At 42.8% G+C, this 26,565-nt stretch overlaps 1 protein-coding gene across 13 annotated transcripts in view; it reads left to right on the top strand.

The window, feature by feature from the left end:
* ATXN1 (ataxin 1) overlaps positions 1-26,565 on the top strand; it is a 228,895-nt gene that overhangs the window by 112,031 nt on the left and 90,299 nt on the right. For 11 of the 13 annotated variants that reach the window (XM_052812484.1, XM_052811965.1, XM_052811401.1 and 8 more), the window contains one exon: positions 24,730-24,853. The exons of 1 other annotated variant lie outside the window; for it this stretch is intronic. The gene's annotated coding sequence lies outside the window, so the exon portion shown is untranslated. Of the gene's footprint in view, positions 1-11,057; positions 11,182-24,729; positions 24,854-26,565 lie in introns of all 13 variants that reach the window. One more of the 13 variants, XM_052811727.1, reaches the window with a different exon arrangement.

Genomic DNA, 26,565 nt, shown 5'->3' with positions numbered 1-26,565 from the left:
ACAAGACAATAATGTTTGCAGAGCTCGTTCGTTTGATTCAGATAGGTGAGAGCCACAAGTCCAACTTAATACAGTAGTCAGCAACTTAGACCTGTGTCTAGATGAGATTAAAAAAAAAAAACCACAGACTATAGTCTCATCATGGTTACACAGATACAGCAGTAATGCTTCATACTCTCCCAGCATAGATGTAGTCTATTATGGGCAGTAATTTCAGGTATTTCTGTATTTACTGCTAGAAATAGGTGGGTTTTGTGATATTTGAAGACTCCTGAACAAGTCAAAATTTGTGTCATACAGTATGATGGGGCTTAGATCCCTGACTTTTATCTTAAGAGGCTTTCAGAAAGTCTCAGCAGTGCTTTAAGACCCTTCGAAGACCTGTTCCCAGCTCCCTGGTTTCTAGTTGAGGGCCTGAGAGATCAGCCCATCTGTAGGTCTGCTCTACCCCTGCATTTGGAGGCTGCTTGCCTGCTGCTCTTCAAGACTTTTCTGTGTGTTAAATCATTCCTGCCAACACATCCTTTGCCTCTTGTGGTGGGGAGGAGTATAGTAGTAAGCACCAAGGCCTGCAAGTGACGTTTGTCCTGATAGGAAGGTCCCATCCAACAAAGGGGAAGATCCCATGTAAGTGGGACCTGTTTTGCATTTTTCTTCCTTCCTCTGCTTGTACATCTTATCACCTAGGAGGTCTAGCATCAGTCTTGAAAGGATGCTCTGCAAAGCACAGATCTGGAATGTTCCATGGGAGAATCTGCCTGCCTATATCTCTTTCAATAAAATTAGTAAGTTAGACCTTTTGCCTCTACTTCAGAAGTGTTACGTGAGGAGATAGCGACTTTACAACTCCTCTCTCTGTCATGCCGTAAAACTGGGTGGTAGTCACCTTCGGGGAAAAAATTGTTCATACCCTGTTGCTCTTTCCTTCTGAGGCTCAGCAGCAGTGGTGGTCCCCCTCTGCAGACGGTTCAGGAGTGCAACTGGCACCCTAGAAAATGAAAAACACTTGAGTCATTTGCATAGTGGATCAGAATCCAGCCTCCCCAGCTGCCGGAGCAAAGACCACAAACTTTCACATTTGAGTCATCTGCTGAAAAGCTACATATTTTTATGAAGAAAGAACTAAATGTTTGTTTTAAAATAATTTTATTTGCTTTCTTGTAGCTGAATCATTTGACTCTTAGATGGTGACGGTTATGTATCAACAGGATTTTCTTGCTGTTTTTCTGTCTGCTGAACTTTGATGATCAGAGTTTGACCTTGCTTCCAGTCATAAGAACAATTGTTCGATTCTAGTGTGAATATCAATGTTTGTGTCTATAGAAACCAATCAACACTTCCTCCTAATTTTTGTAAATAGGCTGTGAATGTGACATTTGGATTTCCTGTCTCTTGCATATCTGAATCAAAAAATCTCTGCACGCAACGATGTCTTGCCTTCCACGTTCACCATCTATTGCCTTGTTAATAGGCATCGTCTTTATTACAGTCTGTATTTCTCCTGTTGAGATATGTCCAGACATCACTGGAGCCTATAATCTTCTTTCATTTTTACTCTACATTATGGATTTGTTTAAGGGACTTTCTCAGTAATAACTGTAGGAAATAGCAAGTAATGTAAGAAAAGCTGGTTGAACTGCTTACAGTCAGCATTGCACATCTACTATTTTTCCAGGATAACCTTTAAAGTGACATTTTTCCAAACTCAGTGGCAGTTTCGTGTTGATTTTTCTTCCTTTTTACATTTCAGCATGAATGATTCAGGTTGTCTTGAGAATGACATACAAACCCCTGCATTTTTTTACCTTTTTTAAAAATAGGCCAGCTGTTTCATTGAGTAGCTGTGTAGCACCTTCACATTTGGGGGTGGATATTTGAAATTTGGTGGTAGAGTTGCCCTGGTATTAGGGATCTCCCTTCTCATTTGCAGGAAAATTTGTCCATAATCAGTCAGTTTATAAACTCTGAAATGTCTCATTTTGTACCTACACAGCAGGAGCTCGTTAGGTAGTGCTGCACTGAGCATACTGTATTTTAAAGCTGAAGGACTTGCTTTGATATTGCTACATCTGTCTCCCAAGGAATGCTGTGGTCCTAGGCACAGGAAGCAAGAGGAAGGAGATTGTCCTTCCGTGTTTTCAGCAAAGCTGTTGGTTGCCCAGACAGTGTGGAGCTTTAGGAAGGGATGGAGAGAAAATACAAGCTATGGGAGATGTGTTCAGGAGAAGTGTTGGGGGGCACGGGACTGTCTGAACAAGGAGATGCGGGGGCAGCTATGGCTGCAAGCACCAAGTGTGGGGACAGCATTTTGGAGGTGGTGTGACTGTCAAGGGTGGGTTGTGTGATGGGATCAGGACTAAGATGAGGACCTAGGAGGAAACTGGGGTAAAGAGTCTGAGGAGGGAAGCAGCAGGACTGAAGCCACAGAAGAGAAGGTCAGAGGGAAATCTCTGTACGTTGGGATGGAGTTTGTGATACCTGAGCCTGCAGCTGGATGCTTCTTGTCCTGTCTGCTGTGAAAATACAAGACGATTCCACCTCCGATTGTTTGTTACAGTCCCAAGTGCTTGATACAGCCTCGTAGCCCTACTGAGACAGCGGACTGAATAATGCAAATACTGTCCCTCTGCATCAGTGCAAAAGCCCTGATGTGAAACCACACAGTTTAGGTTAAACTGCTGCTAAGTCTGTTCAAAGTGTCTAACTTCACACTGAAGTGAATGAGGAGCATTTGTGCAGTTTGTTTCAGCAGCTCTAGTGGTGGAGAAGCAATCTCCAACAAGAGGATGCAACAAGTGTCTTGCTGGCAGTAGTACCTCGTGTGAATGCATCTCTTTCTACCTGTTCATACCCTTTAGTTTTGCTGTCCCTGTGCTGTGAGCACGAATCTGTGAACGCAAGTTGTATGTCTTAACCCTGCAGTTTTGGTTGACATGAGGTCCAATCCTTTGTTCCCGCCTGCAGTTATCTCAGTGCCTCCAATGGAAGAGGTCTCTGTTTGCATTTGAAAGTTTCAGTCCTGGTAATGATGTTGACCTGTAGCTATGTGCAGATGTCCTCTTTTGGGTCTGCCTGTGTCAGCACAAGCTTCCACGTGCTTCCTGCACCTTCCCTTGGAAATGACCCTCTTTGGTCTGCTCTGGGGTGGAGTGAGTGCTCTCCATCTGGTTGGAGGCAAAACTGGGTTAGCATAAAAGAATGTAAAGAGTAGTTTGTAGCTGCTCCAGTTTATTTTCACCATAACGGATTACAAAATGCTTTTACACCAGACTGCTAGCACTTCTGAAGGGAGACAGTCATCACAGGAAGAGGGGCAGCTGGTGCTGAGCACGTGTGTGGGAGGAAAACCTCATCAAGCATCATAGCTGGGTTTGGAAGGGACCTTTGTCCACAACCTCAGTCTCTCCAAGTCTCAGTTCTGTCTATGCGATGGGGAAAAAACCTTCTCACAGGAGTGTTGCGAACATGCGCTAATTTTAGTATATCAGGCAGTTAGGTAATATGGTGACAGCCAGAAAATAATCTATAAGGAAATAGCCTGTTCTGTCTTTAAAGCATGGGGTTTAGGACCATTTTTAGTAGTGAGAATGAAGCAAACTACTGAGCATTGCTTATTCAGTAACACCAGCTCTACTATACCATGAATGGCATCATTTCCTGTGGAAAAAAACCTGTGTGATCATAAATTAGGAAAGAAGATGAAAGGTTGCACAATTGGACATATTTCTGGTATTTCCTTGTCTTTTAGTTCTTGACTTAACATTTTTGACATGTCTGTATATGTTTGTATGTGTAATGAACTGTTTGTGACCAAGTTTGCAGTTGGTCAGTACTTTCTGTCCAAAGATGTTAAGCACTTTAAAGAGGACTTAAAGGACGTTAAAGCATCTTGCACTTCTGCCAGTGTGCTTCTTTAAGCACATTTCTGTCTCCAAAAGTGCTTACCTCTGGTTGTTAAAAATGACTGTGACTTTAACAGAAGGAGATACGAGGGGAAATGTTTTTTCTAACTTACCATCTTCTAAATCTGTTAGAAAATCATGTCTGGTCATTTTTTGCAGGTCTCACTGATCAATCATTTCCCTGTATTTGTAAGTCCTTGCGTAGCAACAGGTGAGCAAGAGATACAAAAAAATATGGCTATGAAACCACAGATGTTGTCAGCAAGGAAATAGACCTGGGTTAACTCTCATAATTAGGCTTAAATTATTTTGAAAATGACACTATTTGAAATTATCTATTTCTCTTACTTGCACAGTGTTCAAGGAGTTGGGTGTCTTACTGTATAACAGAGGAAACAGGTACACCGATAAGTAAAAAATAAAATTATCAGAACACCTGTCGGTGACTTCCCAGGCTGCTGATTATGCATCGATCCAGCTGGTTTCATTTGGAGTTACAAGGATTCAGCAACTCTGAAAACCAAACACGCAGAGTCTAGGGCACAGAAATAAGTTGACGTGAGAAAATGTTGGTCTTTCCAAGTTTGTTTGCCACAGAGTAAACAACGTGTGACTCCCTGTGTCAGAGCGACCCCTTAGTAACTGCCCTTGTGTGCGCTCTTAGGCCAAGGTGCCTTGCAGGAAACAAGAGGTGGCTCACCACCCTCCCTGGAAGGAGTTGCCCTTCTGCGTTTACTCAGGGCTAAGATCTGGTGTCCGGCCAGATCCTGCAGAGCCTGTCGGCATACTGCTGGCCTATGCCCTTCCGTGCACCCGCCTGCCTTGTTTGTTAGCCCATCTCACTGCTTTTGTTCTGCCTTCATGAGACCATTTCTGTCCATAGTATAGCTAGAATAAGCACAGTGATGGGAAATGGCTTTGGCTTTTTTTTTTCTTGAGGAGGTAAAGATGTTGTGCCTTGTCCAGGCAGTCTGATGTTTGAACAGCATCGGGGCTTTTGTTGCTGGGGCCGGGGTGTTCAGTAGTTTGACTTGGCTGCTATTTTGTTTGTTTTATTCAGCCAGGGGCATATCACAGATCTATTTTTTGATCAGACAGCATTCCTGTACTATAATTCAGAAGCAGCATTCACACAGTAGTTGTGTGAAACGCCTGTTGCTCACTTCTGTACATGTGCTTCTTGCCATTGCCTTCCCTTAGGTACAGCTTACGCTGTGCAAGTTGTAAACTCCAAGGAGCAGGTGCCGTCTCCTAATGTGCGTTTGTGCAGTGCATTGCACAGCAGGACCCAGGTTTCGTCATGGTTTCTGGACATGCTGTCATGTAAGTAAGGGTACTCTGTCTTGCTGAGTAATTAGAATAGTTCACGCTAGCTGAACTTGCAGAGTTGCCTGCATGCGGGCTGGTGAGGAAAGGGATTTTTCTTTCCAGGCTGAGAGGGCGCTTTGCAAACGTTCTCCAAGTCACAGTGGCAGCTCCCTGTTTGGGCACCGGACAAAGACATAATTTGAAAATAGCTTCAAAGTTTAGAGATGGCCCTTCAAGTACTAACGCTCCCAGATGAGTTAAGTGGGGGAAGTTCACACCTCTCTCAGTGCCGTTGTTTCAGTCTGCCAGGCTGCAGACTCAGTGAGAGCGCAGCATGCAGGTTTTCATAGCGAGAGCTTTTGTCACTCCCAGAAGTGCTAGAAACTTAATTGCTTTCAAAAGGCAAGCCCGGAATCTGGAGGACCCAGTACAACCTGCTGAGAGAACATAAATCATGAGATACTATCGGGTTTCTGTGCTTGGGCTTGCGTGGAGTGAGTTTGCTTTGTGAGCGAATGCCTTTGGAATACACTGGTATGTGTTTTTTGTTGATTCTTAGACATAGCAGTAATTGTTGTTGGCTTTGTTAATAGGCATCTATGTTCTGCTCTGTAGTTACTGTTCATGTTTTCTAAAAAGTGTGCAGACAAAAAGAAATACTTGTTCTGCCTTGAAATCATGAAAGCATTTCTGCATTTAAATGGATTGACAGCCTTTATCCAGGTGGTTCCCAGCCATTGTCCCTTCAAATAGGCATGGAGAGAGAGCTGGCCGGTTGTCCTTTGACCATTGCTGTTTATCTTCACTTAAGAGACAGTGCTTAAAATGCCAGTATTTACTTGTTTCTTTTTTACGCTAGTTTGCCAACCACTTTTGTCCCTAGCCAAATGAACCATGATGGCAACTGAGAAGAAACTGCCTGTTATAGATAAGGAATAGCATTTTCAAATGTCCTTATATAGCATGGTTCCCTAAGTTTTATTTTCCAAAGTAGCTCTTGTGAAAATCTGTGGAGCTGGTGCTTAAGTTGGTCTGGGTGGTTTCTGGCATTTTTATCCACAACCCAGTTTTAAATGTAGTTTTCCCCATCTCCTTAAATGCTTAGTTGATAGGCTCTCCATTGATAGGAATACTCTTTTGATATATTTTACATGGAAACTAAAGCAGGAAAAGGTTTTAAGGTAAGCCAGCCAAATAATTTAGGGTCTTTTGATCAGTTTCCGTAAGTATTAAACCAATAATCTGCCCTATTAGATGTTATTTGAAAGGAAGTCCAGTGTTTAAAGGAGATAAACATACCAGTTGACATTCAATATATCGTCTTAAGTCACCAGCAGAAACCTCGTTGAACCTTGTTGGCAGAGGTGCCTTCTGCAAAGGGTTTCTAAAAACACCTCCCCAGCTATTGGATTAGTTTCTGAAATGCTCCGGCACATCAGTGGGTCTGGTGCCAGTGCTGGATGCCTGGTCCAGCTCCAGCTGGAGCTGAAGAAGGGCTGAGTTTTAAGACCTCTAGGATGCCTTTGTGTCCAGAAGAAACTGAGCACTGGAATAACATCGTCCGTACTGTGGTGTATTCCTCGAAAATGATGAATATGCTATTTTAATTTGGGGACCTTATATAGCTGAAGTTACTGAGGTATTAGTGCTTAGAAGTGAGAGATCTGCAGCTCTTAAGATTGCCTGGTGCTCAAACAAGCGAAGATCTAAATTGCTTTGAGGTGCTGACAGTTATCACAGCTTTGTGCAAACACACCTTTGCTGGTACTGACAAAACACAAATACCAGTTTCACATCGCTGTGCTCTCCTCGGCTGGTGTACAGCTTAAAACGGTACTATACCTTCACAACTTTGGCAAAGAAAATGCAAACAAGGGGTCAACAGCAACAGTAGCCCCTTATCAAACGGTTGGTATTAATTGCTTTGAGTAAAGACAGTATTTTTAAAAGAAATTTGATCTGTTATTTGAAAACTGGACATTCAGTGCCTTACATCACTCTCACCCCAGGCCACTCTGCTGAAGTTGCACTGGATGCAAGAGCAGACTTTGGTCTGTGATGAGGACAGTAGCAAATGAAGGAAAAATACTATTTTCTTTCTGCAACAGTGAGTTCCTCCAAACATCACAGATAACTGAAAAGTCTGTTTTCAAAACAGCTCTGACCCTATATGCAAATAAAATTTCTGTGATTTCAGCTTTGCTAGAAATCATATCTATTATACATCTGTGTGACAAAGCACTGGCATATTAATACCAAGTGCTTCTTAAAGAAACTAATTTGAAATCCAGGGTAGGTCACAAGTGACAAGGGGCTGAGACTCCATCTAATCCACATCATGGACCACCATGTATTTCGGTACAACTGTCAGTAACAGACTACCAGCCTATGAAAGTTTCACATTAAGATAAAGAATCTATTGACAGATTTCAATGTTTTTAGTTTCCTAAGCCTACAGATCGACATTACAATTGTTGCTGGCCTCTTCTGTGAGCCCCTGCCTGCAACTATGGAGTTAGAAATGAACAGACAAACTCTGGCTGATATCCTTGGCATTGCAGTGTGGGTATATTAACTTTACTAATTTGTTGGGAAAAAATTGTCACAGTTTGGCACTCCAGTGGCAAAACTATCAGTGTTCCCAGCTACTGTTAGCACTGGATTTAATCTCAGTACTTTTGCCATCTGCTATTAAAGCATTGCAGACTAGTAGAGGAGCGGGAGGTTGCAATGGCTTTGGGTAGCTTTCAGAATAGCCGAGCAGATTCTTTGATTTGCCATGATCAAATATCCTGATTGCCACAGCGTAACTTAAGTTCCCTTTTTGACTGAGTGACCGAAGTCTGTTGTGAATTCTTCTAATGAAGTGGTGTGCAACCTTCTTGAATTAAAAATTACAGTGGCTCTGCTCCCTGAGCGGTGCAGTGGTGGCACAACAGCAATGCTGACGGAAGCCTCTGCTGTGGGTGCATGTCTGCTGCCTTTATCCGTTCTGCTGGATGTTACCCCTATGTCTGCTCTAAGGGCAGCAAAGCAGGCCCCAGAGCAGGCACGCAGCACAACCAAGGCCTTTGTCAGCTGTAATATTTTCTCCTCTGACTCCTCTGTTACGTTTCTGTTGTAACATGCAAGATGCTGTGATGATTTGGGTGACTTTTTTTTTAGCCTATGACCTGTGTTTGTACCATTGTAGGCTCTGAACGGTTTTGTTAGTTCTGGATTGCTTTGTGGCTCACCTGGGACAGGTGGTTGTCTCCTGTATCTTTATCAAGCACTAAGCTCACAGGCATTGCTCAGTAAATAACTTCAATGCAAGGTAAACTCGCCTTGCCGCTGTTACAATTCTCAGTCTTCCAAAAAGCCAGTAGATGGGGTGTGTGCAATTCCTGTGCAAAATCATTGCACTTCTCAACCCAAAGATCCAATTTTAATTTTTACATTTTTATTGCAGAGAGTCTTTTTTTTTGCTGTTAGAGATGGCCCTCCACATGAATCACAAATTTAGGCACCCCTGAGTGGAAGCACCCAAAATTCTGGATTGATAATTACACATTAAATGCTCTGAGTGTGATCTACTGTACACCTTGCAACACAGTTAGGTCTTTGAAATCCAGGTATGAATTTTTATCATACGCTTTTTTCTTTTTTTTTTTAAATTAAACTAGTAATGAACTAGGAAAGTACTGGATAACTGAAAATAGACTGGGTTACCACAGGCTTCTGCTTAACTTGAGGTTGCAGTATTAGGTGTAGATGCCGTGGGGCCAACTATGAAATACACTTCCTCTTTTTGTGTCTCCAAGCCCAGAATGTAAGAGTAAATGTCTATTTGTATACATAATTCTGTTGATTATAGATGTGAAAATTGAATTTGCTAGCAGTGTAAATTAAAATATTTTGCTGTTGTTAATAATGTTAATAATGGTCATGTAAATAATAACAGACTGTAGAAAGGGTTACTAGTCACATCCCACGGTGGATTTCATGCCTATAGGTCAGTTATGGTAGACTTGAAATCGGAAGGAATCTAAAACAGGACACGAGTGGGTTTGGGACAAGTGGGTCCCTGAGCTCTCTTCCTCAGGGGAGGTCACAGCAGAGCAGAGCATGAACCAACATGGAAATAAGCTGGCCCAAGGTCATTTATGTCATTCAAAATGAAACTGTTTAGAGATGGAGTCCTGTTAGGTAGGTCCTAGGTGTTTATACCTGATTTGTGATGGAGAAACATTCAAATGATTTGTAATAATTAACCAAGGGAACTCTGCTAAAACACAGTCCATGTCTGACATGTATGCACATAAGGAGGGAGTATCTTGCCAAGAAATAAGTTAAAATTAGAATACTATATCAGAATTCAGTAATCTTCTGAGAAGAAGCCTGAACACTGATGGCCAAGATCTACAGCTGAAGTCTCCCGAGAGATTTTGGGAAGAAATAATGTGCGTACACACATACGCTCTCCTCCAAGCTATTAATGCAATTGCGGGAATGTAAAAATCTTCAAATGGCAGAGTAGCCTCAATTAATTCAAAAGAAAAGTTTAATAGTGGGGTATCACAGAGTCCTGAAGGCACCGGTTTTGCTCGTGCCTGTGATGAAAGGGGCAAATAACATGAACCTAGTGCTGCCTTTCAGACGAGAACCACAATAGACGTATTTTAATCTGGTGTGGTGAAGTGTGCCCAAAATACTCTGAGCATTTAACAGTGCTTGCACAAATGATTCACTTTCCTAGCAGTCTGATTTTGTATTATAGCATAATCTGTTTCCCCTCTGTCTTTAATGTGCAATTCTGCTGAGCGTGCAGTTCACATTGGCTGCCTCGGGCGGACTGCAGGTCAGCTTTTGAATGTAGGAGAGCTCAAAAATTTAAGTATTTTTGTGTACAGTTAACGGCAGTTGTGCAAGTACAAAGACATTGCTTTATGAGCAGATGTGGTCTAGGTTTATATTTATGTCCACATTTGATTCTTAAGCTTATTGCAGTCGAGGGGAAAAAAAAAATCAGGAGCTCAGTGCAGTCTTTAACAATCTGCTTTGGTAGCTGGCCAGTCCACTTACCCTTGCGTGAAGCACATGCTAGGGTGGTTCTTTCTTCCATTAACTCTTTGATGCTGAGGAACAGGGATGATTCACATGACATGGAAGGGGGGTGGGGAATTAAAATAAATGCAAGATTAGCAAAAACTTTGTACTCACCTTGCGCCAAGCCAGGAAGGGATTTGTGTACTGTGGAAGTGATTAGATTGTAATGTTTGCTGGACTGCTGTGGCGGACAAGGGATATTTGAGAAGGTGAAGCTGCTCTGCTGGAGTCTGCAGGGGGAGTGGAGGGCAGCCTTTCCACTTGGAGACTAGAATTGGGTTGGGCACTTTCTGGTTAGTCAAAAGGGTTGCTGGCTGTTGTTTGCGATAGCTCAGCTGTTTCCCATGTGACATGGCTGCATTTCCTCACTTCTTGCCCAAGCTGGTGCTGGAGTTTGGAGTAGAAGGCACTTTGCCAGCATCGCTCCTGTCTGGTTAAGGACTTTTTTTGCTGGACTGGGAAGAGATGGGGAGGAATCATATCCATGCATGGAGAAATGGTGATGCGAGGAGTGCGGAGGGAAGGCCACATATCCCTGCTTCCCAAGCGCAGAAATAACCAATGCCAACATGGGAGCTTGTTTGTAGCACCTCAGCTTGGCCCAGCCAAACGTCCATCGTGCAGTGAGCGGAGTGGGGTGGGACTTCCTTGCAAGGTGATTAATGCGATCTCCAGATGCTACGAGGGGGAGCTATTCATGAGCAATGGTAGGAGCTTTTTTGACAGGGTTAAATACTGTGCTGTCCTCCTTTAAACCAGAGAGATGAGAGTCCGGGAGAAGGCTATGAAAAATAGATCAGCTTAAATTGAAACCTGGCATCTGGAACACCTCAAACTTTGGCAGACCTCAAGATAATACTTCAAAGTTGTTCAGCCCCACAAGGTACAGTATAATTTTCTGTTTGGTGAATGTATTACTCGGGAACTGGAGTCAGTCTTGGGGCTTCCTTGTGCTGGGCACTGTCACGCTAGCTAGAAGATAGCTCTTGGCTGACCTGACTCTGAGCCTGCATGCTCTGAGCTGCTTTACATGCCTGTTCTTCATCTCCCCAGATATTTAGCAGTAAACATTTACCCTGAATTGGTTTTACCACATTGAGCAACAAAGTGTAAATATACTTGAGCCTTACTGAACCTAACTGTCTTTACTCTCCCGAAATGATATTCCGTATTTTAAAATAGTTAAAGCCAAAGCAACTTAAATATTCCTTGTTTCGTGACAGCATGAAAGGAACATGGCTTCCTAATTACCTGGAAATTCAAATGTATATAGGGGCACTTGGAAAGCACTGGGCTCCCTCAGCTCCCTGCAGTTTGGCAGGTATCTGTCTCCTTACTTGATTGGGCCTGGGCACTGAAGAGAAATGTAGCACATTGGCTTATCTATGAATTTACCATTCTGGCATTGATGGCGTGATTGCCTGAGTTTAGTGCTCAGAGGCAGAGTACATCTTCCTAAGGGCAATGAGTGCCTGTAATTCTCACCGTAGTACATGGACCTGCTTTCTCTTTTGGTGGTTTACTAGGGAGAAAGCAAGTCAGCCTAGTTCAGTTTTTTTTAGCCACGTGTGTCTGGAGCTCATTCTGAAATATGATTAATACATGCCTGCACGTAGGTAGGATTTTAGGTTGTAAGATTACTAATTGGTTTCAATGTTGTGTGCTGCTTGAATGTTGTGGGTTTTTTTATCTAAGGTAGAAAGAACATCATTACTTTTAGCTTATAATAAAACCCACATTTTCTCTTAAATGTCTTGATATGAAGTAATTTAAACTAAATTTCTGCACAAATAATTTCCAAGAGATTGGCTGTCAAGTACGATAAAAAAAATCTGCACTTTTGCAGGGACCCAATGAGACTTTGCAAATTTAGATTTATTCTTAATGTTAAATGTGGTTGAAGATGTCATTTTTTAAACAGCACTTTTAGAAGTAGTTAGCTTAAAAGTATAGCAATTCAAAGCACAGAGGGAATGATTTTGAAGTGTAAAGTCTTGAAACACAAGGCAGAGGTTGACAGTTTCACTACAATAAGAAGCAAGGCAGGCACAACTCCCACTTTGAAAACTTTCCTATCGCACTGCTTCCTCTCTTGGCCTAGAAAACCTCAAAAAAACCCCACCTTTGAGTGGCTTTGCTTATTGACTTAACATAGTTATACTCAATAGCATTAGGAGACAGAGCAGAAAGGGCTGCCAAATCTCTCTGTAAAGAATAATCTTTACAGAAAGCTTTACAGGGGTATTTTTTTCACATGCTTTCAGTCTCCTGAGAATGCTGCTTTTTTGAGGAAAGTGAGTTTTAGGGTGGTTTTTTAAAATTTTTTTTAACAAGGCTTGTTTTGTTAGGAAACCACTCCCTTCTGCTTCTGCATTTAGACTCACTGCTAATTGCCTTTTGGTCGATGACATTTTCCATGAATTGCCACATTCTCCCACACTGTTACAACTTCACACTGATTATGTTATGTTATGTGGCACTTCTGCCTGCTGCCTTTGGGAGGAGTGGCTGAGAGAAGGATATTGTGTACCTGGGAAAGTCCTATTCATTGCTTTCTGAGAGAAGTTAGCTGGAACCGAGTTTTGTAGCTGCTAAGACACGGCAGAGGCTGTTCCTCCCAGACTAGGATAGGTGGCTAGGTGTCGTGGTTTAACCACGACGCTAGGGTACGTGGGATCAGGAGGGCATCCTCGTGCTGTATTGGTTTAAGCGCCCCTCTGCTGTGTGCCGCTGCCGAGGATTTTGCGTAAGAAATCATGACAAGGCCGGGTGTGGTGTGTCAGACTGATATTTTTCTTCCTAGTCGCATGCTGTAGTGGAAAGCCAACCCCAAACCCTGGTGCCGGAGAGGGTTTGGGAGGGGGCGATCTTCGCAGACACTTCTGGCTCACTGAGCCCCTTAGGATGCCCACCGAGCCTGAGTTACAAGCCTGTTTTTCGTCTAGGACCTGGGGGTGGCTCAGGTTTGTCCTCAACCGAGCTCTGTCCTCTGCAGCAAAACTTGCCGGAGCAGCTGAATGTAAGATCACTGCTGATTGAAGCTTGAGTGCTGCCGACACGAGAACTGGATGTAGCAGAGTTGTTCAGCACAGCTAATCCACTTAAACTGTGGAGCTCATCTGCTGATCTGCAGGGGTGATGGCGCTCTTAGGTGGGATAGCTAAAGAGGCTTTGGCTTGAGCTAGTGCTTCAGGGCAATCAAAACCTGCAGCTAGGGCTGAGGATCTGGTTACACTAAGTTGGCCCTGACCCAACCAAACGTGGTTAAAAGTGAGAGGTTAGATGAGATAAACCCCTCTACTTAAGGCTTGCCTTAGCTCAGGAGCTGATCAACGCATTGAAGTGCTTTTCCAGTCTAATTGCTTTGATCAAAGGTAGGGCTTACTCAGTCTGTGAACTGGGATGAGCTTTGCCAGTAAAAGCACTTTTTTTAACTAGGATAATTACATCCACAATGCTAGCAGGTAAGGTTTCTGCTTTAATCATGTCACTGCACATAAGGATACAGATCTTTTACAGGTAGAAAAACTGTGATTTCTGACGTAGTAAGTGCAGTTGGGTCCCACCTACGCTGTGGCTACTAGCGGTGGCGCAGGATGAACAGCTGGTGTTGTAACAGGATCTCTGACTACATTACTCTGTTGTCCAGCCTGTGACATGAGGGGTTTTTATCTCAAAGAGGTGGTTAAAAAATTCAGGTCCATCCGACATGCCAGCAGAAGTGCTGTCTACAGGCAAGCCCAGCGTGGCCTTTTCTGCCACGTGACAGTTGGCAGGGGTGGCTGCAGCCCACAAGAGCAGGCAGTGGGCACTGCTCCTGCCCTGCCCCCATTTATCCTGGATAAAACCTTTATTTGTTTGGTCTTACCCTTTTTTGTGGTTGAGGGGAAGCGAGGGGGAGTATGAAGAGTAGCGTGCAGTATACATATACTGCTGAGTCCTCTACTGTCCTCCCTGTGGTACTAGAAGGCATGTGCAGAGACTAAAACTTGGTTGTCTTTTGTGAAAAAGGCTCGTAATGTTCCCGCAGACCAAATTCTTCTCTGCAGCTAATCCTCGCTTGCTGCAGGGAGGTGGAAACGGGAGTGCCGCGGTTCCAGTCCATTCTGGTCCCACCGCAAGCCGATGCAACCAGGGACTACTCTCACACCACCCACGTACCACTCGTACCCCTGGGTAGAGAGACCTGCTCCCTCCTTTCCTTCAGCAGCAGAAAGAGACAGAATTGAAGGCAGGACTCCAACTCTCTCGGAATTTCAGGAAAGGCTAAAATTGGTCGGTTGGAGTAAGGAGAGAACCAGGAAACAGGAGCACCTGTGTTGCATAGCTTTGGGCAGGTTAATTATCCCTTCTCCAGTGAAATTCCCCTTTGCATAAGGTATGAATAATAATACTCAACTTACCTTGCAGGGGTGTTACAGAGTGTGCAGTTAATTTTATTTTTTTTTTAGTGTTTGTAATATGTAAAACCCTAAATGAGTGCAAAGTATTATTGCGATTTAATTTTATTGAGGGTTAAACATTGGTGACGTGCCCAGCTGAGCATTTGCTGGCAATGAGCTAGGCAAGTGACCAGCAGCAAGCGTGTTTGGCAGCAAGCAATGGACAAAAAAGGAAAACGGGCTAACTTATTCCAGTCCTATGTATTTTTTTTTCTCTCTTACCACTGTACATTTCCCATGAAGCAGATGGAGGTGATCAAAATATCAAATTGGAACTCTATATTTTAATAGACTTAAATTTTACTGTATAAAAGGCAAATAAAGGTTAATGGCATGAAAATTTGTCTTGTAGGAGGGTGAGAGAGTGGAAGTGCCTCCAAGCATGCCCTGAATGCTCCTTAAATAATAGCTCTCGGAAACAGATCATACCTGAGTAGTTAGGTGGCTGATTTTTCACTGGGGGGGTAGCATGCCAAGGGTGCTGGTTCCTGCACGTTTCATGCTGCAGCTGATGAGGGTTTTGCATTGGACTAAAAACATGTAGGGAAATCACTTGGACAAGGTTGGTACCCCATGGCAGCAGCATGAGACAGGGTATGTGCAGGGGGTTTGTGTGCAGGCACATGTGTTGGGGGGTGCTCCTGTGTTTGAAACACGAGTCGGTGCCAGACTCCGACGTGTTTCTGTGTTGGAGCTGCGGAGTGTAAGAGAGGGAGAGACAGCGTGTGTGATTTCTTCAGCTTGCTCTAATTTTGCGTGAAATGGAGGCTTTCCAGTGGTGGGGTTACTCCCAAGTGCAATCGCGCCAGCAGGTTTCACGTTGCACCTCGGCGTGCGTGTGGCTCCCATGCATTTTGTTACTGCCTGCTCATTCTCGTTAATTTTTATTAGGTGTGAAATGCAAAGCCTTGTCCTAATTACTACTGGTAGGTGATAGCACAGCGGAGTAACAATCTTCCAATAATCAGGGCTATCTTCTGCCCTTGGGTAATTACACACCAGGCTCACTGGAGCCAGTGTATTCCGGGTAGGGAGGAAGAATTTGGCCCACACTTTCTCTGTATGCGTTAATTCAACGTCTTTGCTCTGTGGCAGTGTCCTGAGGGACAGGTCCAAAGGTCAGCGAAGCAGAAAAGGATCTTTCAAGTGTCTTCTTTTATGCTTTGGGCCAAAGTCTGCATCCTACCCTTGTTCTCATTGCATTTGAAAACATTGCTTGGCCCTGGCTTTTCTCAAGGTTTGCTTTCTTCCCCAGGTCTAAAAGCTGTCATGGTCACTTACCCAAACACAGTGACAGTATCAACTCCACAGTTAACTTCTCATTCAGTTGTGTTTCTGAAAATAACAATTGCTGCAAGAAAACTAATGGTAGAGATGCAGCATATGTTGCACATAATAATAATTTATTGCCTTTTATTTTAAATTACAATATAAAATTTAGGGGGCAAATCTCAAATCCTGTGAAATTTATGGCGCAATGCCAGTTTATTTGAAAGAACTGTACATTTGTCCCTACATCTTGCAAGTCCTTAAGTACAATTTCCTTTCTTGCATGCCACTCACCTTTAAGATGATACTCCTTTTTTGGCATTATTAATTATCATTATTGTTGTTGCTGTTATTATTCCAGGAGATCTGCATGGGAGCATGGGAGGAACACTGAAATCTGAATTAAAAATAGCATTTTCATGTCCTCCCACTCACTGTACTTCGTGCACAGAATGCCTTTTATAAATGCAGACTTGCTGCTTGGCTAGATAAAAGAAGCTGTCACTTCATTTCCATAACGAAGTCGTTCCCAGGAGAATTTCATTGTTTTAGCAATAAAATTTTTCTAAAAGGCCTTTTATTTTGCCTGAGAAAGGTAACAGAAATGAACTTCTGAGTGGTTATTCCACAAAACAGTTAGGAGAAAGCAAGACTGTCTTGATTTGATGTAAGGAGATTTGTATGTGTGTGAATTCCCTTTCGTGTAAGATGAGAATAAATTCCTAACTGAAAATCAAGTTAGAGCCCACCCCCCCCTTACACAACATCACTTTTTTTTTTTCCTTGATTGCAGAGACATCACATGTCTTTATCAGCACTCTTCTGAATAAACTTGGTCATATCCTTAAGTTCAGCCCTATTTCAAAAGCCACTTGCATGACTTCTGATTCAGATGCTTCCCTGAATTAAAGGCAGTCATGGATAATCATTACCAGTTATTACAATGTGTTGATTCTGTTAGCAGGTATGTCCTTATTCTTGGGGAGGAATGATCACTGTATGCTGTATGGAGGCTGAGCGCTCCTTGAAGCAAGGACCATGCTTTTGCTCTGTGTACATATGCTGTCGAGCACAGTGGCAGGCCCAGTCCTTCCTTGCCCACGTGCAGCATGCTGCCATGGCCTTTTTCACCACTTCTCCGGAATTTCTCGCCCCTTCTTTCAGCTGGTCAGTGTCCCATGCCAGCATGACGTTCCTTTTCTCTGAATACTGAGCATGCTAAAGCATGTGAGAATTAGAGCATCAAAGAAGTGCTGATATAGAAAGCATACACAGTAAGCGAAAGGTCCTATGGCTTGTGTTTAGTTCTCTCTTTTTTTTCTTTTTTTGGGGGGTATCTGTCATTTGTCACCCATTTTGAGCAATGTTTGCGTTTTGCTAAGTATGAATGGATGCAATTACCACTTCAGTCACCATAGACAGCCTACTACTATAGGTAGGTATATGTAATCAGGATCAAAAGGGAAGAGGAGAAAAACATTTTCTTCATAATCAAGAAAGCCTTTATAGATTCGGCATCACACTTAAAATTGCATTGTATTAAAGAAATGCAACAATTTCGGAAATTATTATTTATAGGAAGGTTTGTGAATTCAGGATGTGATATTCTGACTCACCCAACAGCAAACATGTTTGCACTCTGGCTGGTATGACTCACGCTGGCATTTGTCTTAAGTGTGGCAATTGTTTTAGCCCTCAGCTTGGTGTACGATGAATGAAACGGCTGAGGTCCCCTGTTGCAGATTTACTACGTGCCGCTACGCTGGTAAATCGCAGGCTCAGCTGTAGAGTATTTCCTGTAACACACACACACACACGCACGAACATGCACATACACACACATACACGTGCGCACCCCCCCCCCCGCCTCCCAAGTAATACTTTACTTTAAAATACTAGATTCATAGAAAGGAAATGCATAATTACAGTGCTGGCTTTTGCACCACATAAAGCAGCCCACATCAAAAGATGTTTCCCATTAATGTTTCAACAGGTAATCTCTGGATTTACTGCCAAGCTGTGTTCCTGTTACTTAGCGCTCAGTGTCGAAATCGTTGAAATCTTTGTTGTAAGCCAGCATAGTCATCTTAAGCCTGCAAAAAAGTTAGTCAATAGTGCCTTTGTTTTCCAGCACTGTGTTTCACGTTGCATCAGCAGTGCAGAAGATGGCCACGCTGGAAGCGGGGAGAAGGTTAAGGGTGGGTTCTGGGCTGGCTTCCTAAGGAAGTGAGGCTCACGTGGTGGCATTGTTTGTGCCTGCGCCCGTGTGTGTGTCCCCAGCCTGGCAGGTCGTGTTTCTCGGGTCCTTCTCAACCCAACCTGCTGCACAAGTAGAGGCTACAGGGGAGCTGCTCCCTGAAGGCTTTGTGTAAGTAGGCAGACGAGTAGCTGTGGGAACCCGTGGCTGAGCCCAGTGAGGCAAAGGCCGTGGCCCCAGTTCAAATCTTACTGGCACCAGGGAATCGGTACGGTGGGCATCCACTGAGATTACTGCTGCTGTCAAAGATCAAGCCTTTTTGCTGGTATTTGTTAATGCTACAACCCACAGAACTATCTTCTTCAGGTGGTTTTGTCTTTGGCTTGTTAAAATACTACAAATAAACAGAACCTTAGCCATTGGTTTTGGTGCTGCTACGCTTTGGGACTCACAGCATTTGTGTTCCCCCTTTGACACCGTCTGTTTGCAGGAGAGCTGTGGCCATCAACTGTGAGATGTCTGTACGTTTAACAAAGGCCTAGCCCTTGGGCTCGTTCTCATCTGTAACAAGTTACAAGGGTGCTGCAGTTCTTCAAATACGCAGGAGGCTCATTGTCTCAACTCAGGGCTGAGCTGCATTTTTTGCATAATAGCTTCCACAAAAGAAAAAGAGAAATATTTATGTCATGTAACAGAAGCAGCCAGAGTGGGTATTTTTATTGCTTATATCTGTTCAACATTACTGGCTCTGAGCCTGAATTATTATGGACCATTTGCATTGTTTTTCCAATCTCTTCTGCTCAGAAGACCTGTAGGAATGACTGTGTTACAAACATGCAGGCAATAGGGTTGTTTTTACTTAAAACCTCTCTGTGAGAATGAAGAAAGTTGGCATGCTAAGAGAAATGTAGATCTGTGTTGAAGTTCCCCCTCCTCCCTCCCGCTATTCCTGCTTTGATAGCCATGAGAAAGTGGCAAATAGGGGGTGCTGATGTTAATGGGGTGATGGATTTTTATTAAAAAATACATCATTGGCATCTGATAGGAGGTATTTGTGAAGTATTTTTCTTCTTCCAGTTCTGTACTGTTGCTTCTTAGGCAAAACAACCTAGACACTCTCCTGTTAGTTTTCTTTTCACCTGGTGGCATTGTGTGTTGCACCCACTGCCCACCTCTTTACTTGCTCTTTTAATACCTTATGCTGCATTCTCTTTGTGGGGAAAATCCCGCAGAACTTAGAAACCAAGCACAGTAAGTGAAGCACAGAGCTAAGCACAGTTTAACCTCAAGTCTTGCTGTAGAAAGTGGGTACTACTGAAGTACAAATAATGAGTATCGTTGTGATTGCTGTTATTTGTGGAAAGGTGGTGTCTCAGAGGTCCTAGTCAGATTTGTGTTTGTATTGATATTAGGCATTGTGTAAAAGGAGAGTGTGAGTTTGAGCTGGCATGCGTGTTTTTATATTTACAACCCTGTGGTGATGAACCTTCATCTATTTTCTGATCTCTTGTTCAAAGGTGTTGGGCTTAAGGAGTGGGTAATGAGAGCGGCAGGGACTGCTCTGGGAATAAAGTTGCTTCCATGGTTTCCAGATAACAGGTTTGCAAGGACGGATATCCAGTGAGTAGGGCTGAAAAATCCCATTCCCAGTCTGCTTGCACAGGTTAATGCTAAAACAAGGGGCGGTCTACCTGAGCCTTAAGTCGGGAAAAATAGCTGCTGTGGATGAAATAATGATGAATAATGTTTTTTTAGATTAAATCTTGGGACACCGATTTCTAGATGACTAACAGTGAACGCTAGTTGTGCAGAATCAGTGGTCATCTTCAGTAGTGGCTCCTGCAGTGGAGGGTGTGAGGTGCAGCCTTACATCTTCAGCTCCACATGCTGGTCCTGTCTGTCTGCTGTTTGCAGACAGATGTTCCCATCCTGCAGCCCTTCATTTTCCTGGTGAGTAAGCATTTGCACTGGAATTGCCATTCACACAGGAAAGATGCACTGGGCTGGGACGGCCCATGGATGTGTTCACAGAGCTGAGGAAGGTAACATGTTCCCCCTACTACAAATTGCGGGCCAGGATGGATTGCCTCCTTGTTTGAGCCCCATGATCTGCATGCTGTTTTTCTGGTTTAGGACCTGCAGGATATGCAAAGTGCTGACAACTTGATTTACTATTCCCTTACACCCAGATACAGTTATTCACCCTGCACAAAGTGGGTGTAACGCCTTGTGAAGTTGGGCATTTCACTATGGGCGACATGCAGAGCCATGGGAAGTGCTTGTTTATGTGACAAAGCTGTGGAGAATGAAGCTTCAGATGAGGAATGGATGCTAAACAGAAATCTGTGATGCCTGCCTGTTTTATGCAAACAAAACCTCTTTTGTGCTAAGGTGATATTCCTTCACCATAGCCTTAAAGTAGGCATAATTGCGATTTAAGTCTTTTTTACACTAGTAAAACAGTTAATGTAAAGATGACTCAGCCCCATCAGGAGCAGCCTCTACACTAGACAAAATGTCAGGAGATTTTCAGATGGGTAATGTTTGGCAGGGCTGGCGTAGAGAAGCTTTTATTAACTTGAAATCTAAAAGATAGTTAATTGTTGGTTGGTTTGTGGTTGGGGTTTTTTTTTTCATTTCCATTAGAATCTTTTTTATATGTGTAAAATCAGCTAAATCTGTTGAAAATCATTTAGAAGTTTTCCTCTGACATGATAGATAATATGCACATTAGGTAATTGAAATAGCACACGCTCCAGGAAGATACAACTTTGCCTTTCCCATTTGCGGTGGGCAGGCTTGAACCTGTCTAAAACCGTTTCATGCAGAGGGAGAATAAAGGAGGAAATGAATTACAGTTTTATTTGAGTTGAAGGATTAGTTGTGGGATAATAGCAAACAACGAAACAAGTTGGGAACAACGCTGCTGTCTCTTAAACAGTTTTATTAGCTTATGCTGATTTGTGAATTAGGAAAACCAAATTACGTGATGCAAGAGAGCAAGGAATGGCAATTAAAAACCTGCAGGAAAGGACTAGAAAAATGGTGATCTCTCACTGCCTGCTCTTCAAAGCAAGATGGAGAGCATGACCTTTTCTTGGAATAAATACAGGGTATTGCACGGAGCCAACTTCTGGTTTTCAGTTTTGCCAATTTGCAGTTGCTCACTTGTACTATGGTCCTTATTTGTTGATTGCCCTGGGGTCCAATTTTAGTATCTAAATACTCCTAAGAAGTACTTCCATGTTCTTTGATTTGAGGTCTTTTCACCTCTCAGTTACACTTCTAATCTGTCAACTCAATGTCCTTTTTAGCACTCAAAGGCAGGGCTGTGCTGTGATATTTGAATAGCCATAATGCTGTGGAACCATGAAAAACAGCTTCCTTGTGTAACACTTCCCATTTATAGCCAAGATGTGATCGGTAACTGTGTATGTGATAATGATTCATTGATCATGTTGAAACTTCTGTTGCAGAGCCTGGTTAAAACATAGTTGTACTGCAAACCGGCCTTCGCTGATGGTCCCTCCAAGTTATGACGCTTTTGCATGTTCCAAGAAGAGCATGTCATCACAGCCCATTAGACCTGCATAGCAAAAAGCTCATCCCAATTAGGGAATGAGTGCTCTACTCTTCAGGCAAGGATTGTGCTTCAAGAAGTAGTGTATCTCTCCCTGTATGTCCTGAAGTTTGTGCCATGGTGTCTTTAAATCTTAAGCATAAAAATGTCTGGGAACATTTGCAGGCAGACGTGCCTTGCCCCTTGCAGAAAGAAGTGCCTACGGGTAAGGTCAAGTGAGCAAGTTGAAGCAGATTAAACTAGCTTGTGAATTTACAGCGCATCATCTGCTCCATAATAACTGGCTGTGTGCATGGTGCAAAGGCACCGTATGGTAAATACAAGGTCTCTTGCCCTTTTTTCCCTGAGGGCTAGGCTACCTTGCTTCATGTCATCTTTCCTGTGAAATAAGAGCGCATGAAGAAGTATATCTGCCACAGAGTACCACTGCACTGTATTGCACAGATGCTGCTTGTGACTTGTTCCTGTGTCCACGCGCTGGCAGGGGTCTGCAAGACAAATTCCAGACTGATAGCAAGATAACTGCATACTTAGCACGCAACGCTTGCTCCTGTTTCAGTGATCGGAGCCCTTGTGTAGGCAATTGGAGCTTTGTTTAACTCGAACAGAATCAAAATCCTAGTCCTGCCTGTTGAAGTTAGTGGAAGGACTTTCACTGAGTGTGGTGGGTTTCAGCCCGGTGTTACATACAGCTGACTCTCCAGGGAGGCTCAGAGGAGTCCGTGCAAGCAGGAGCTGCAATATATGGTATGGCAGACAAGGTGTGCATGGAGTAAACTTCCCTACTCTTACTAAAAATAATTGGAAGCCATCTCATTTTGGCATTAACATTAAATATTTATCGTAGTTTTTTGGACTCCCATTTTCAGGTTCCTCTGAATGTTGAATGACAAGAGATGAAGATTAAAAAATGGAATTTTTAGGAGATTTTTGGATTGCCAGATTATTGGGGAAAAAAACAAATAATTTTGAAAATGCTGAAATGTTTCATTTTAACACTTAGAAACAAAATGTTTTGCGTATTTTGACCTTGGGTTGTTTTTTTTTTTTAAATCTTGAGATTCACATAATTTAAAGAAAAAATAAATGGCTTGAAAATAAATTGTTTTGGGTTAAGCAAAATTTTAAGGGTTGACTTAAAAATAGGTTTGGGGTTTTTTTTCTCTTTTTGGTCTGCTTTCTAAAGTTAAAAAACTTGTGAGATCATGTCTGATGGTATGCTCCTCTGTCAGATAAGCAGCAGAGTCCCATTTTAGTAGAGGAGAGAAGCTGTTGACCAGATTCCTGGAAGTGTAGCCAGGGCCTGGGTATCTGAAGGATCTTGACGTTGCAGTGCCTCTGTCACACAGGAGCTGTACTTCCAGCTCAGAGTCTCTTAAGCTGGGAAGACTTTTGTAACAGGTATCTTGCATTGCTACAATCCATCGGGGAGAGGACAAAGACGCATGTAAGTGAGACTAGTGGTCATCATCATCATTGCCAGTGCGCCTTGGAGAGTCCCAGCTGGCTGCATGCTGGTTCATGGAGGCTGCTCTGTGATGGCTTAGCCTCAGCCAGTAAATCCTGGAGTAGTCTTACACCAAAGCTGGATCAGCTGGGCAAACACTGGTTTGCATTTTGGAAGGTTTTGTTGTTGTTGCTTTGTATGTTCAATCAAAACAGACTGTGTCAGGGCTGTAAACTTCTTTGAATAGTTATCCTTGTGTTGCCTTCCCTCTGCTCTTCACCCATGAACTGCTCTTGTCCATCTGTCTGACTTGTTTCCTGTCTTCACGTAGGGTGAGATTCATCTGCATTCATCTGTCGCCATCTAATCTGAGCTCAGTGTCTAGACTCACTTTATGGAGGGAGAGGAGCAGACCTTTCTAGAGAGTGATTCATTCGGTCCTAAAGCAGATGCTTAAGATAGGTCAAATTAATCATTTTCTAGATTGCCCAGTTTCCTCCACTGAAAGTAAAGAGAGCTTGCACTGTCTCAGGTGTAGACTTTTGTCCTGCACATGTTTTCGGTTCAGGGACATGGATTCCACCATAGCGCTGATAGGATGGGATCCGTGTGCACAAATGCTGAAATTACATGTGAAATGTTTGAGGAGCCTTATGTAAAGGAGATAGGAAAGGTTTCTGGCACAAAGTGAAACTAAGAATTTAGGAAGCACAAGTAGACCATGGGAACCTGGCTGAAGGAAAAAGTGTTCAATTTGGGCCCTGTGGAAATACACACTCTGTTTTAAGTATTCTGTGCGGAGTTCACATAAAATGAAGTGCAGCAGTTTTCCCAGACCCCAGTAAAAAGGCTGAGGATAGTCTGATACCTTGTACAGTAGGTCAAAAAAATAAAGAGTTGGTCCACAAAGAAATTCTGTCCAAAAAAAAGTATGAAAGAACTGCACGATATTAAATATCTCAGATGTGAAAAATACTTCCCACTGAGAAATAGCAAGTGTGTGTGTGTATGTATTTTTGGTTTCAGTACTCCTCTGTTGCAATATTACAGATAACCACAGAAATAGATAGGTGTTTGCGTCCCCTTAGAGGAGTTCATTGAGAAGAAAAAACTTCCTGTGTGGGTCTCTCTGCACACCGTGGGCTCTGTTTGCAGACACTTTTCAAAACAACAACCCTGAGTAGTTTTTTCTTCCTCTTGTTATGGCAACAGAAGTATCCAAGAACTATTTTAATTATGTATCTGCCTCAGCAACTCTGAACTGGGTTTTAATTGTTGGTAATAAGAGGTACAGAGCAAATGACTCTTCCTATCCTAGATCAGTGTTTGATGTACACTCAATCTGTACTGGAATCGCCATCCTGGGAGCTCATTAAAAATGCATTTGCTTCAAGGAGATGTAGGAATCAATTGTTCATTTGCTAAACAGCTTTATGGATATTACTCTTTTTATTCCTTGCTTTCCTTTCTTACTTTGTTTTGCTTTTCTTTTACAGCTCTACCTTACTTTATTTGAAAGAGGAAAGCCAGTGAGGACCTGTGAACAATCCGGCAGTTCGTGAAAAATCTTCATGCTAAAGGATAATCCAGAATTCCCCGAAGAAGAACATAGTGAATGTTGTGAGTTCCTAGCAGCGATAACGTGTGCTTGCAGTTGTGTGTTTTGGGGGGTGGTATCTGCACTGTAGTGTTTGCTCCCATTCCTGTGATGTACTGAGCATCTTTTCACTTTGCTGAAACCAAAGGCAGGTGGGTGTGTCTGGCTGTGTCTGCAAGGCCAGATTTGAAGTTCTCTTCCTCTCTCTTTTTTTCTTTCTTTTAATGTCTTCAAGGGCAGAATAGTGTTATCTAAGGAAAGGTGCTGGGTTTCTTTTCCTTGGACTGCCGCAGTTACTTAACACATTACCATTGCTTTTTAGTTAAATATGTAAGCCTGCATTTGAAGGGCTTGTGACTGTGTAACCTAAGAAGAATGAAGAATATTATGGATAACCGTTCAGCAATCTACAGGTCAGATTGAGGAGTTTTCTACATGCTCATACAATGGCTGAAATTATTTGGCCACTTTCAAATTAGAGGAATGCAAATGTGGTTATTTGCGCCTGGTATTCCAAACTCGTATTGCTTTGATCAGTTTTTTGTATTAGTTTGAGTATTTTCAATACAAATGCTCCTCTCAGAGGTTTGTGTTTATGGGAATTGGAGCAGCACACCTTTCAGAGGGAAACACAGTCATATAACCAAGACCCTGATCCAGCTGCAGCATTTAATAAAAGAAACTGTTCCCATGAGGGATGGCTAAAGAGAAGGCAGAAATATTTTTATGTTCATTGTTTTTCTCATGAAGCCCACTGCTCTTCTGGGTTGAAATGGGCAAATGTGTTAAGATCAAATGTAAACATCCTCACAAACAGAGGAAAACAAGAATTCTCTGCCTGCCAGGTTTGAAAATAATCCTTATTTTTGTCTTAAGAAGGAACCATGGGAATTTAAAAATTATGTAAGTTAGTATTTAAATCCTTATGCCGAAAGTACGCAGTGGTCCTTCAAGATGTTAGTAGTGATAAAACAGCTGCAGATTCTTCTAGTTTGAGCAAATTAGGTTTTGCACTTTCCATAAATTTAGTATAAATATATTTTCTGATTGCTGGGCATGCTGTCTAGCTCCCTGAAATTTGGATGCCCTCCTTTGCTCTGCTTTTCCCTTTGGGTTCAGGCAGCAGACTGAGACAGAGTTTAAGCAGTGCAGCTTTCCCAAGAGCCACTTGCAAAATAAAGGTTAGACAAGACACTGAAAAATCTTCATCATCTCTCCCCTTTCCCACATGCTTTGATCTACAGTGAAATAGTTAACAAAGCTGACATTTGGAGTTGTTAGTTACTAGTACCACTAAGCTGCCAAGTTAGTAACTCATTAAGATGAATAAGGGGCCTCCGAGACCTGGAGCTTCTCACTCTCTATGTAACCAAGCAGATGTGGCCATATCAGCTTATTCCCACACTTTGAAAGGCTTCTTTGAAACCACAAGGGCTTACTTTGCACGCTGACATCCTAGAGCAGAGGAGGGCAGTCTTAAATAATAATAATAATAAAAAACTGTCCTAGCATGCAAAGCTGTTGGTATAACAGGAGATGTTTGTTCAAGATGTTGCAATTACCTCCCCTGATTGCAACAGCAGCACCACCTCATGCCAAGGAGAGCGTTCCCTGGGTCCTCTAAGGTGTGTAGTGTGCCAGATCAGCCAGATAAACTGCATGAGAGGAGGCAATCACCAGCCATTACAGGGGATGGAGTATCTGTCAAAGATGCTGTTTCTGTGATTATTACATT

This window comes from Harpia harpyja, chromosome 1 (genome assembly GCF_026419915.1).
Source record: "Harpia harpyja isolate bHarHar1 chromosome 1, bHarHar1 primary haplotype, whole genome shotgun sequence".
In the NCBI taxonomy this organism is placed as follows: Eukaryota; Metazoa; Chordata; class Aves; order Accipitriformes; family Accipitridae; genus Harpia; species Harpia harpyja.
Note: the sequence above shows the minus strand (reverse complement) of the source record. Positions and strands in the feature narration are given on the sequence as shown.